At 46.3% G+C, this 13,616-nt stretch overlaps 1 protein-coding gene across 1 annotated transcript in view; it reads right to left on the bottom strand.

Moving 5' to 3' along the window:
- Positions 1 to 13,616, bottom strand: part of LOC135195786 (ribosomal RNA processing protein 1 homolog B-like) — a 152,478-nt gene that overhangs the window by 51,736 nt on the left and 87,126 nt on the right.

The raw sequence follows: 13,616 nt of genomic DNA, 5'->3' as shown, positions 1-13,616 counted from the left end.
GGAATTACCTTCAGCGTAGTTAGCTCAAACATACGTCCTCATTGGAAGACGGCCAAAACAAAGTGGAGTGTTTAAATCTGGGCAGGTGGGTTTCCCCACTTTGTTCAAGAATTTAACCGCTGTATCTCAGCCTACGCTGATAGCAATTCTTAATGTAAAGGACCGAGAGTTTGTATATCGTCTAGGAACAAACAACAGCTAGAGTAGTTGGATATTCCATCTGCAAATTTATACATTTAGTACTGTACAGTGAACACATGAACCCTATTTGGCAACCCTGTAATATCAAATGCAAGATATGAAGGGGGGAAAGTCTATTCAACCTATCCAGTCACTTACAGCTTGACACACACACAAAGAAAGCATGAGGGTAAAATACCAGCTATGAGTGGACTAGGTTACTGTGTCATAAAGTGGGCTAATGAGACCACAGTCATTTCTAGGCTCTATTAACCCTCTTATGCCGAAGCCCTAAAAATCAAAACCTCTCCTGTATGCCGGCGCCAGTTTGGAGTGAGCGCGGAAGCGGAAAAAATAATTTTTTCAAAAAATCACAGCGCGCTTAGTTTTAAAGATTAAAAGTTCATTTTTGGCTCATTTTTTTGTCATTGCCTGAAGTTTAGTATGCAATCATCAGAATGAAAAATAATATCATTATCATATGTAAATAATGCGAGATATGGTAGCGAAAAAAAAAAAATTCATAGATAATTGTATTCAAATCACGCTGTGCAAAAAACGGTCAAAGCTAACGAGTTACTTTTTTTTTCGTTGTATTGCACACTAAATTGCAATCATTTTGATATATAATACATAGTAAAACAATAAAAGCAACACCGGAAAAATATTATCACAATATGATGTAGGAATTCGTAACGCGCGGACGTAAAAAAATGTTTTCAAAAATTCACCGTAATTCTAAATATTGTTCTAGAGACTTCCAATTTGTTTCAATATTAAGACAAATGATTTAATATTACGACACTGTAAGAGTTTTAGATTAGAATTGCAGATTTAGACCATTTCGGGCGAGTTAAATTTGACCGAATGTCGAAATTTTTATATATATATTTTTTTATATGCACATATTTCAGGGATGGAAAAAGCTACAACCTTCACTTATTTTTTATTGTATTCTTCATGAATCTGCGCACATTTTGATATATGAAACTCTATAAAACGGCTAATATGAAAAGGAGCAAATATTAGGATAATGCGATGTACGTATTTCGGAGACTTGCGGCCGCGAATCGGCGCGCGGAGTGAAGGTAAATATATTTTTCAAAAATTCACCATAAATCACAATATTGTTCTAGAGACTTCAAATTTGTTTCAAAATGAAGAAAAATGACGGAATATTACTAGGCCGTAAGAGTTTTAGCTTACAATTGCGTTTTTCAACTATTTCGGTAGAGTCAAATTTGACCGAACATGATTTTTTTTCTATTTATCGTGATTTATATGCAAATATTTCGAAAAAAGAGAAAAGCTAAAACCTTCAATCATTTTTAGTTGTATTCTACATGAAATTGCGCACATTTTCATATATAAAACTTTATGTAACAACTAATTTTAAATGGTGCAAACATTTCAACAATCGCACAAAAAAAATTCTGATTTTTTCGGAAGAGTTACCGGCGGACGTAAGGAAAATTTTTTTTTTTTTTTTTCATAAATTCACCATAAATCGAAATATCGTTGCAAAATGAAGGTAAATGATTGAATATTACTAGAATATAAGAGTTTTAGCTTACAATTGCGTTTTTCGACCATTTCGGTAGAGTCAAAGTTGACCGAAAGTTGAAATTTTTGCACTTAACGTTATTTATATGAAAATATTTCGAAACTGATAAAAGCTACAACCATGGGTTGTTTTTTGTTGTATTTTGCATTGCGCACATTTCCATATATAAAACTTTATGTAACGGCAAATTTAAAAGGGTGCAAACATTAGGACAATCGCACGAAAAAATTTATCGGAAGAGTTATCGCACGAACGTAAGGAAAAAGTTTTTTCATAAATTCACCATAAATCGAAATATTGTGCTAGAGACGTCCAATTTGTTGCAAAATGAAGGCAAATAATTGAATATTACTATAATATAAGAATTTTAGCTTACAATTGCGTTTCTCGACCATTTCGGTAGAGTCAAAGTTGACCGAAGGTTGAAATTTTTGCACTTATCGTTATTTATATGAAAATATTTCAAAAATGATAAAAGCTACAATCATGAGTATTTTTTGGTTGTATTTTAAATGAAATTGCGCACATTTTCATATATAATACTTCATGTAAAGGATAATTCAAAATGGTGCAAAAATTATGTCAAAGTGACGAAATAATTTTTGAGAGGTGTCACTGATACTTTTTAGTGCGATAAGAAAGAAATTCGCGCTTGCGCGCCTGCGTAGCGATTGTAAACAAAACAACACCTTGATCCGTGAACTCCAGCATCCCCCAAGGCGCGTGATACAAAAGTTTTTGGCTGGTAGGCCTATAAGTATTTTTTCCGCGAATTTTTTTAAAAAAACTTTTTTGAGCCGAACGTATGATACGTCCAATCGGCATATGGGAGACATTTTGACTCGACGTTTAATACATCTAATTGGCGTAAGAGGGTTAACTGGAAGAAAATGTGAACATCTATAAGTATGAGACCATAGGAAACAGATGAAAAGGCAGTTAAGAAATGCAACAAGGGGATTATGGGACATGATAAAATTGAGGAAAACTGAAACAATGTGAAGGTGAAAGGATGGGAACTACAGCTCTGATTCGTCTCTTGATTTTAACTGCAGCTGGCATAATGCTGTTACTACTCACAATATTCATTATTGTGAACCAGCCTTCTATCTGCAATGAAGCACTACAATTTAAGTTGATAAATATACTATAGGAATAAAATAAATTGACATTATTAATCATAATATATACCAGTGCAGAACTGGCCAAAAGATCATGAACTTGATACTGTTGCCCATTTCCACAGATTCAAATACAATATGTGATACAAAAGGGGAGGAAAACAGGGTAGAAATAATATACTGTACTATATACCAGTATACAACAATGTCCATAAAATTGTTTCTTTTTATACTCCCTTATGATACAGAACTATCATTGGAGAAAAATGATATTGTTAGAATACAATAAAGTTTTGTACATACTTACCCGGCAGATATATACGATGAATGGCCCACCCAGCCTCCCCTCAGGAGACAGGTGGAAGAGAAAATCTGGTTCTAGAACGGGAATGGTTCCTATTCCTGCCACCCAGCGGCAGGGGGGTAGATCACCTGACCTACCTGCAGCGTGTGCCCCGAAATTCGAATTTCTGTCGGACGTCGGAGACATAAGCTAAGTATATATCTGCCGGGTAAGTATGTACAAAACTTTATTGTATTCTAACAATATCATTTTTGTACATGCAACTTCCCCGGCAGATATATACTTAGCTGATTGACACCCTTGGTGGTGGGTAAGAGACAACTATTTACTGAATAGACAGGTAAACAACATACGTTGTAGGTAATAAATAAATAAAACCTTGGTTCCTACCTGTTCAGGCGGAAGATTCCATGACTAATGCCTAGGAATCTGCTTCGCCTCAAGAGCCTCAGCGAGGATGTGACCTATGGCTAAGAGTTCTTGTGGGTCTGTCGATGGGGGTCTTATCCATTTACTCGACAGAGCCTCTTACATGACAATATGCCTATGCCTAGTGGCATAATTAAGGAGCACAACACCGATCCCGATCACCTGATCCTAACACGAGGGTTAGTGCTTAAGTTGAAAAAAGTTATCACCAAACTCCTTTCAAACAACCTAAAGAAAAAACACGACGTTAAATAAAATTTAACTCACTAGTTAAGGATCAGTATCGGCTCCCTATCCCAGCAATGTATCCGCAGACACGTATCAACCAAGAGAGAAGGATCTCTCGTAGGTTATCTTGACATCCTTCGGATAATGGGAAGTCAACACAGAGTTGCATCTCCCGTATGTGACAGCTAATATGTCCTTATGACATATTGTTAAGGAAAGAACAAGAATTCGGAAAAGCTCGCACTTCATGCGCTTTTAATTCTCAGCTGTTTGAAGGAATCATCAATGCACTTATCAAGTGCTTAGGAGATCACATTGTCTCAAAGAAGGCCAGGGCGTTCTTTGATATAGATCTCTTCTGGGTGAAGCCTGGAGCCTGGCTAGCGCTTCCTGCCTGGCAGGCGCCTAGCGCGTGTCTAGCGCCTCGCGCCTGGCTGGAGCCTTGCGCCTGAATGGCGCCTAGAGCCTGGCTGGAGCCTCGCGCCTGGCTTGGCTCCTCCACACTTGCTGGAGCTTCGAGCTTGGAAGAGTCTCTAGGCTGTCTGGCCATGTCCACATCGGACACTTTTATATCTGTCCGATTTGTTCGCCTCTGGCGCATTTGCGCCAGGTTGGAGGCCCACTCCTTCTCAGTATCCGACCATGACAGAGTTCCTTGGAACTGTCCGCCTCTGGCGTTTTTCGCCTGTATTGGCATTTGGCGCCTGGCTGGCGCTACATTGTCTGAGAGTCCTGAACAACCACATAGTTTATCAGGAGACTGGAGAAGGGTGGAAGAAATTCTTCCCCTTTGAGCTTTTGGCCCCTGGCAAGGGGAGGTGATTGTAGTCAGCTACATCCAGTAGACGACAGGATATCTAACAATACGAGGAGAGAAGAGTCATTCCTCCGAGGGAGGATCCTTCGTGAATACTTCCTTTGCTAACGAGATCTCTTCTTACATGTTGATGAGGTTCCTCGTTGCAGAATCTTCCCTATCCTTGCCCGAAGGAAGGGAAGGAGTCTGGAAGTCGAAGGAGACTCCGAGCTGAAATTGGGCAGAACCCTGATTTCTAGCTCTTATTGTATCCTTCTGAATACCTTCTGGGAAGCATTTCGAGCCCTCATCGCCACGAAAGACTCTGTAGGCAACAAAAGTTTAAACATCTCTTCTTCTGTAGATGAAAATGTAAGCACCCTGCCTGGGCAACGAAACTTCTACCTGAAAGCGTTGCATCAGGAATAGAGGGTTTTAGTTCTTTCGCCAGACATACTATGCTGGCAAGAACCCATTGCCGAGTCTCCATTGAATCTGATGCGAGATTCCAATGCACAAAAAATTCACTTGTCTTCTTGGTCGTTTAGGGCTAAGAGAAACAAAGAATTCCTTCATAAACTTTCTCAAAGAAGTTTGATGAGGAGCAGTTCCATTTTGTCGGAACACGGAATCTGTGGTCACAAAAAGATCCCATTCGAAGTACATGATATCCTACTCTTGTCGTATTGCGGTATCGTATAAGATCCCGAAGATCTTAATCCTCTGTTATCTCTAATTCCCCTTGTAGAGACAGAGTATAGCCTTTTACTGCGTTCTTTGATAGCAGATATATACATAGGTGATTCTTCCCTCTGAAAGTGAAGAAAAAAAAACCTCGCTATGTGGTTCACAGAGGTATCGGAAGAGGAAAGTTTCCTCATTCCATCTAGTACGATCTGCAGCAATTCTATGTCTTAGCCATGACTATTGTCATTTACCTTGAAAAATCCTCTCATTCATGTCCACTTCTGGTCAGTCTGCACGCGGACAGACTCAGAGTGGAGAGGTTTTTCAGGTCTATTTATAATAGATTCTGATAGAATATCCAGATACTCTTGGAAAAGCCTTACGAAACATGCTGTGAGAAGAACGTGACTTCTGTGAATCCAACCTCTCTAAGGCCAAAATGAGGCATTCATCCTCTCTTCCTTTGACGCCCATTTATCTTAATATCTGTTAAGAATTTATAACTAGGGGAAAAAAGACTAAAGTTTATTCCCCTTCTTTAAATTAAAGATGTCGTATATGCTACCTCTCTTGGTTCGAAGGAAAAGGAAGCAGTCTATAGGAAGCCTGTTCGTCTTCTACCTTGCGAAGAGATCTATGAAGAAGACTTTCCGCAGGTTCTCACAACTCTTTTCAATAAATGCTAGACATACGTTAACAGTTATTATCTTCGATCGAGAAGGTTCTCACGGACATGCAAAATCTTGCATCGAACCTCTTAAGGATCGTTACGTTCCGTGTCTGTTCCCAAATAGGTTCTCTTTTGTTAACGCGAACAGGGGCGAAAAAAGAGATTCTCGATGCTCTTTGCAATATGAGAGAGTCGTGGAATTGGCCTAAGTGATTAAAATAAATCATTTCATCATTCCTTGTAAGCGACCCCTTTCCGATTAAATGGTTAACGAAATCAGGAACGAATCTTGCTGTTACTGAGCCTGCTGTCCGAGAGGCTACTGGACTCTTAGGTTAATAACTCGCTAAAACGAGAAAATATCTTGGATGGTGCTTCTGGCGCATTGCGCCAGGCTGGCGCTTCTGGCGCAATTTGCGCCAGGCTGGCGCTTCCTTCTAGTTCTTTTTAGGTTATGTGCCAGAACATCTGTGCCTTCATGGTACCCGACATCCTTCACAGTTAATTCCGATCTTAGTAGGAAAAAACTTTTATATACGTAGTATAGTCCATTCAGGGAAAAAACTTCTGCCACTAAGAGAATGTTTCCCATCCGACTCACCCATCTTCTCTTGAGCAATATCTGATTCTAAAAAGGTTGTGTGCGTTTCTCGAAAGGATGAGAGAATTACTATATTATATCGTGCTCTGCCGTATTAGAATCCTTTATAATACTGTCACATTGTGGTAAACAGCATTAATCTAGGAAACCTTTGTAAGGATACTAGGAATTCTGTAGTTAACCTCGGTATGTGCATAAGACTTGACCATACCGTAGTCTTAAAGTGAATTCTCTACTACATTCATCTTCTCACTAAGCATGTACTCTAATAAGCCATGCTTTCATAAGCATGAGAGCATTATATAATATAGAGTTCCGCTGCGTTAGAATCCTTTAATAATGTTACCTACGTTAAACAGCATTGAAATGTTGTAATATCTTTCTTACTGAAAGCTTCTTAGCAAAAGGCAGACAATATTTTATTTATGTTTGCTTAACTATCCCCTCAATCCGAGGCTAAAATGACAATTTGTCGAAAATTGCATTTTTCCTAACTATACAAACCTGAGGTCCTTTAACAATAGGAAGTAGCTGGCGGCAGCTGGAACGGTCGTAAGCTTCGAACAAGGGGAGAACGGTAGTTAACTGCTTGTCCGACGGGAGGTAAACAAATCACTTTTGCTTTTGGCCCATGCAAAATACGCAGAGTGAGGGGTGGCATGAGGAGGGACTATATGTAAAGGACCTCAGGTTTGTATAGTTAGGAAAAATGCAATTTTCGACAAATTGTCATTAGTTCCGATACGTAATACAAACCATCGGTCCTTTAACAATAGGAAGACTCACTTCTTGGTGGGAGGAATCTGAGTCTTTTGATGAACAGACTGGTGTTCGTCCATCTCTGGAATGCCTCCCTGGTCGTAAGAGCGAGGGAGGGATCCAAGCCTCTGTCCGATTGATCGGGGTGTGCACCGCAGGATCAATGGTCAGACCTCTGGGCCGAGTACTAAGAGAGAGGCAAGCGTATCTCTTCGTACCAGCAAGCAAGAACTTGTTCCTGTTTGCAAGAGGCAACATAAAGTATGGGTTTGTCTCAAGCTGGCATCCACTTCCTCCCCCTTGTTGGAGGAAGTGGTGGATATACGCTCCTATCCCTAGTGAAAGGGATAGGATGGGGCTCTGTTGAGTAGCTCACCTGCATCTTGTCCTTATCCAGCAGGGTGACGACCGTGTCCCTCTAACCACAGGTAGAGGGGAAGAAAAAGATGGGAAGAGGAGCCAGTCACACTCTCATTCACTCATCCATTCTTACGGTCACACCAGGACTCGATGCTGTTCAGCCTGCGAGGGTCTGGGTTCGCTACACGTGTTGAGCAGCCACCACGGGTCCCAGGGAAAAAGATCCAAGGACCTGTGGGCAATATCCCGAAGGTAGAAGGAGGGGCATGTGGTCTGGTTGGACCAGCCCCTGCCTTCTGTACCTGCGCCACGGAGAAGTTCTTGCGGACAAGGCAGCATCTCCTTCGCATCGAAGGCGGTGAAGTCCATTAGGGAGGGGACTGTGAACGACTCGAACCAATCGTCAGGGACCGAGGGTTCTGAGTCTTCGCTACGAAGTTCGTACAATCAAGCGTCACGGATCCCCATCCCCTGGATGCTTGACTTCGCAGGAGAAGTCATGCAGTTCCTCAGAGGAAAAGAAGGGAATAGTCGCATGACCTATCCCTCTTCTCTACTTCGGTGATGTCCAGTACCCATACTGGTCTGTCCGTTTGCCACGAAGTCTCTCGCATCCTCCTATCCCCATGCAGCGAAGTTCTCGGTAGTGGATAGGACACCGACACTCCATGGTGGGTGTCGATGGTATGGGTACTGTGACAAGCTATTAAAACGAAGTAATGATTGCTCTGTAACAACCGAACTAAGTCAACAGCGTAGTTCGTAACTGACTCGGGCGCTCTGACAGTGACAGCTGCCGACTGACTGCGTTCGGTAGGAGGCAAGTTGTCCAAGCATCCGAGTAAGTCACGTGACCTTCGCCTTTAAAGGGTTATGCCGAGAGACCAAACAAATAATGTATTTGTTTGTCACCAATGCCGGACAGCGAGGTGATGATTCTCTTAAGGCATGTGCCCAACAGGCGAAAGTCAATTGCCTTCTAGAGACCGAGGTCCCTGAAGGCAAAACATCTCATAGTTGTTGAATCTCAGCTAAAAGGAGAAACAACACTATGTACCGTTGAAGACGAAGGTAGATATTGAATGCACCTACGTCTTCACAGACGAATCGAGAGAAGGATTCTCAAGATTCATAACCTGTGCTTACAAATGACTGAAAACGCTAACCGCTATTTCATTGCTGTCCGGTGAGAAGTCGTAGTTGCAATGAAAGCGGGGCGTTCTTCAGTAATGAAAACACAGGGGAAAGCCGCCTGAAGAACTGCTTCTCATGGGCTGAAATTTGGGAAGTAGAGCTGTCAGGTCGGAGAGTAGGCGATGTCTCATGACACATCTGTTAATTCGGGTTGAACAATGAACAATTGTACACCTACGAATACGAGATATTTTGAAGACAAACTCAGATGTCTGCAAAATCATTCACATTATCGCAGTGCGATGCAGCGGGAGACTTGTACAACTTTCTGTTACCGTGCGGTAAACAGAAAGATGAAAGAGTCCAAGAAATATCTCTGTTGAAAATTCTTGCAATGTCGAAGGCGATGGAATCTAGCGTCACAGCAGTAGATGGTCCTTCATTTATTGCGAGAATCCCGTTAATCAGAGACCTAAGTCCATGATTGTTGGGCAGAGATACGGTTCGGTGGTCAATCAAAGCAGGGGAGAGAGAGACATAACTGACCGTGCATCTCGGAGGCCCAGCTGATACTGAGCTGCTATCAGGCAGTTCAATACGCAGTAGCTGAGCCTGGCCTCTCGCTGACTCGTCATCCTGAGTTGCCAGGTAATCCATTATTCCACGAAGGAATGCGTTCGGCTAGAACCACCGAGCATAAAAGATATGCTCGAGCAATTATATTTAGGTGAAACGAATTTCGGTAAATATAAAAGTTGAAATGGTGTTGTCGTGACAAAACCATAAGTATATAAAATTGAAACTGAAAACTCCTGGGAGGTTGCAGGCAACCCCGAGTTGCAGTTCAATTAGAATACTTCTCGTCTAAGTCGCAATCCGTAGATTAACTAGGATATGCGCCTACCCCTCGGACAATTCAACTGCTTAGCAGAATCATGTCGCGAGGTTAATATACGTAGTATATTTGTAGGATTCTGAACAATGATCTCCATCCTAAATTCTTTCCTTCAAGAAAACAAAATAAGGATTGGAGATCGACCACCTTCGATCTCTATCAAAGAGAGTGAAGGAGAAGTCTTCCTCGAAGGAAAGCTTCAATGATGAACAGAATACTAAGACGATAGTTCAGCCAAACTGGATATTCTCGTCCGTTCTTCTCTATTCCAGGTTGTCGCCTACTGTGAGATAGTCTTCTTTCAGCAGCAGTCTTCTTCCCAATGCTAGAAATTCCAGGAACTCGAGCATAGGCGAGGTTCCCGATTATCGTGTAACATATCGGGGATTCTCGTCTCGCTCACTTTGGACCGTGGTCTCGCCTAAGTGTTTGGAGATCGTAAAAAACTCGAACACTCTGAATGCGCTAGAAATTCCGTAGAATTCTAAGCAGTCTGCGAAACCCCCACCGAATTCGTCAAACGATATCGGCTGGTGGTCCTCTCGATTCTCGTAGAAATCGAGAATGGGGCAGGATCCCTCCTCAACGACCGGGGCTTACGTCAGGTAGGACCCGAAGGTCCCCCCGGTAGCGCAGTCCCCAACGTGGGATCCTACAGAGAAATCTCTGTAGGATCCCTCCCCCTTTCCCTCGTAGCCGTAAGGAGAGAGGGAATGGGGGAGGAATTGGATACTCGCTCGCCTTCCCAGTGGAACTAGCAGTTGGAGAAGAGTAGGAGCAGCCATCGCCGCAACTCTCAGAGTCTGGGAAAACGTATCGTCAGGAGAAAACGTTTTTTCCCGAGGAGGGTACGAACTCTCACTGTAGGTAAGGGTCTGCCGCCACTGTGAACGTCGTCTGGGTGGGGCTGATCGACACCTGACAGGAGAGAGAAGATACCGTCCTCCGACTCATTCCAGTCCTCGTCGAGGTCGAAACCTCTCAGGAGGACCGAAGAGTATTAAATACGGTGTCCGAAGACACGTAGAAACGCCGCTGTCCAGCAGTTAGAAGGAGGTGGAAGTAGCTTGATCGACCGGCCAGAACTGAGAGAGCCTTCTTGTCCGGAGACGAGAGACTCTGGTTCAAGACAGAATCGGCAAGCTCCGATCGCGGCAGACCCACCGTCGGTTTGGGTTCCCTCTCGGGCCCCAAAACGACTCGAGGCAGAGACTGGGCTCTGCTGGTGGGAGCGGCAATCCTTCCCCGAGGTCGTTGCGCTGACGAATCAGCGCCATAAACCCTCCGCACAAAGTTCCTCTGGATCTCGGAAGTCATAGCATCTTGCAGAGTAGGACCGTCAAGCCCCTCGAACAAGAGCATTCCGAGGAACCTCCCCCAATTAAGGAGGAGGAACTGCGATAGACCCCTCTCGGATTCCTCCTGCCACTTGCGCGTACGTCCTGGTCAGTCCGAAGATCGTACCTGGTACTTTCGGCGAGTCGTGACGGGGATCGTGGCGGGGTATTGCCCCTCACGATCACCCCGCTGTGCCTCGCTCTTCCTGGTGCAAACCGAGGAAGTTGCAGGCACGGGAGAGGAAGAGATGACACTCCTCTTTCGCTCGCTGGCAGAACCAGCGGGCTTGGAGGGCTGCAGGCGATCGCCACTTTGCAGGCCTAGTCGAGCCGTTTCCCAGGGAAACGGCTGGACCGAGAACAGCGGCCCCGATCTCGTGTGCAGAGGAGCTGCTGCTGGCCCCTCCCCCTATCTGAGCCCGGTCCCTGTGGGAGCGGCGGTCAGGTGACCTGCTAGGCTCGCTGTCGCGGTGAGACCGGATGAGCGTCCTCATCGGGCGCGTCGAGCCGCTCGGATGGTACCAGCTGCTCGTCTGGCACAGACGGCCGCGGGGGACCCCTTCCTCGCCTCAGCGCGTGGCCGGTCGGAGACCGTCACGTCAGCCGAGCAGCAGGCTGGTCGCTGCGAGAGCGTCCGCTGGCCTGGCGAGAGACTCTCGCCAGTCTTCTGTTTCCGCGCTTCGGTCTTGACGGCGAGCGAGCTCGGGTCGTCAAGACTTTGGCTGGACGGTCTCCCGCGGGAGACCATCCACTCGGTACTTCTCGCGAACGAGACCGAGGCCGAGACGGATCCTGGTTTAGCGGCAGAACCGCTAGAACCAGGCGAGGAAGTGCCAGCCGAAGCTGGTACTCCTCTGTCCCCGTCTTCTTCTCCTTGGTAGAAGAAGAGAGCGGGCCCTGTTCCCGAGGGAGCAGGAGGACCAGCAGAAGAGCTCCCCAAATCGCCGGAGCGAGACGGGCCCTTAGAAGGTCCCGAAGGAGCCTTCTTAGGGGGGAAAACCCGGGTTACCAGCTGGTCGCTGCAAGAGCGGCCGCTGGCCTGGCGAGAGTCACCTGAGCGGCTCTCACCAGCCTTCTGCTCCGTGCCGCGTCTTGGCGCCGAAACTTGGCTGCACGGTCTCCCGAGGGAGAACGTACACTCGGGATCTCTCGCGAACAAGAGACCGAGCCGGAACCTGGCGTAGCGGCATCGCCGCTAGCACCAGGCGAGGAAGTACCAGAGCTAACCGATACTCCTCTGGTCCCCGTCTATCTCTTCCATTACGGAAGGGGAGACGGGCCCCACTCCCGAAGGAGCAGGAGGACAGCAGGAGGACCAGCAGAAGGACACCCCGTCCCACCGGGGTGGGACGGACCCTTAGAAGTTCCCGAAGGAGACTTCTTAGGGGGGAAGGCAGCCTTCTTCTTCTTCGGCTTATGGGCCTTAGAAGTCGAAGGGGAAGAGGCAGCAGCAGACGATGAAGACGAAGATGACAGCTTCTCTCTTTTCCTCTTCCTCGTCAGCTCACGCAGGACAGTCGTCAGGTCCTCCATCCAGGCCGGAGCCGGGGCTATTGCCGAAGTAACACGGCCCGACTGCACCTGTCCGGAAGGACCTGGGGACTGGGGAAGACACACCGCTGGCAGGACCAGCATGGACAGGCTCAGGAACCAGGAGCGACAGGAACAGCAACCAGCTCAGGAGCGGCAGGAACAGCGGCAGCGGTAGACCCAGAAGGGACAGCCAAGCCAACAGCGGGAATCACATCAGCAGCGGGAATCACCTCAGCGGCAGGGACGGCAGGCCCAGCGATCGCCTCGTAGAATCATCGGCAGCCAGCGGGAACCTGGGTACTGGCGGCCGGTCCAGGGGCGAGCTGCTGGAACAGCGGAAGTCTGGGGCAGGCAACACGAAGAAAACAGGCGGCGGCGGCAACCCCCCCTCGGTACGGCGGCGGCCTAGTAGCGGCAGACGGCGTCACCGACACAGCATGGGGAGTGTAGACCAGGCGGGGGGGGGGGGGTGGGGGGGGGGGGGGGGGGGGGGGGGGGGGGGGGGAGCAGCATAAGCGGCCGTGGTAGTAGTGGAGACCGCCCATACCTCGCTAGACGCTGCAGCAGCCCGTGGATGCTAGGCACGCCCTGCCGCCGCGGTGGTTCCATACCTGTCCAAGGTCGTCTCCCACGGATGTAGCACCTGCGGTAGCATAGATACATTAGTAAGAGGGGTTCCTCACGCACGGGGGAAGGACATGCCCCACCCCTAACGCAAGGAAGACCCCAATACAAAATACAACGAGGAAGCTGAGCGGGGGGCAGGAAGGAAGACGAAGAATCAGATACCAAGGGAGTCGCGGGAGAGCTTTCCGACGACTTCCTGGCAGACCTTCGCTTCCCCTACCCCCGCACAGCAGTTAAAAGTAATATGAAAATTGAAACTGAAACAGAATACTAGCCCTTGCGATTCACTTCATAGAACTTTAAGGGAAGGGAAAAGATCAATTCCCGGGTAAGAGCGGAAACTTGATCCAAAGAATATATGCTATCTAAATATATATGAAAATGAAACAGA

This window comes from Macrobrachium nipponense, chromosome 16 (genome assembly GCF_015104395.2).
Source record: "Macrobrachium nipponense isolate FS-2020 chromosome 16, ASM1510439v2, whole genome shotgun sequence".
NCBI classification, from domain to species: Eukaryota; Metazoa; Arthropoda; class Malacostraca; order Decapoda; family Palaemonidae; genus Macrobrachium; species Macrobrachium nipponense.
This window is presented reverse-complemented; position numbering and strand designations above follow the sequence as displayed.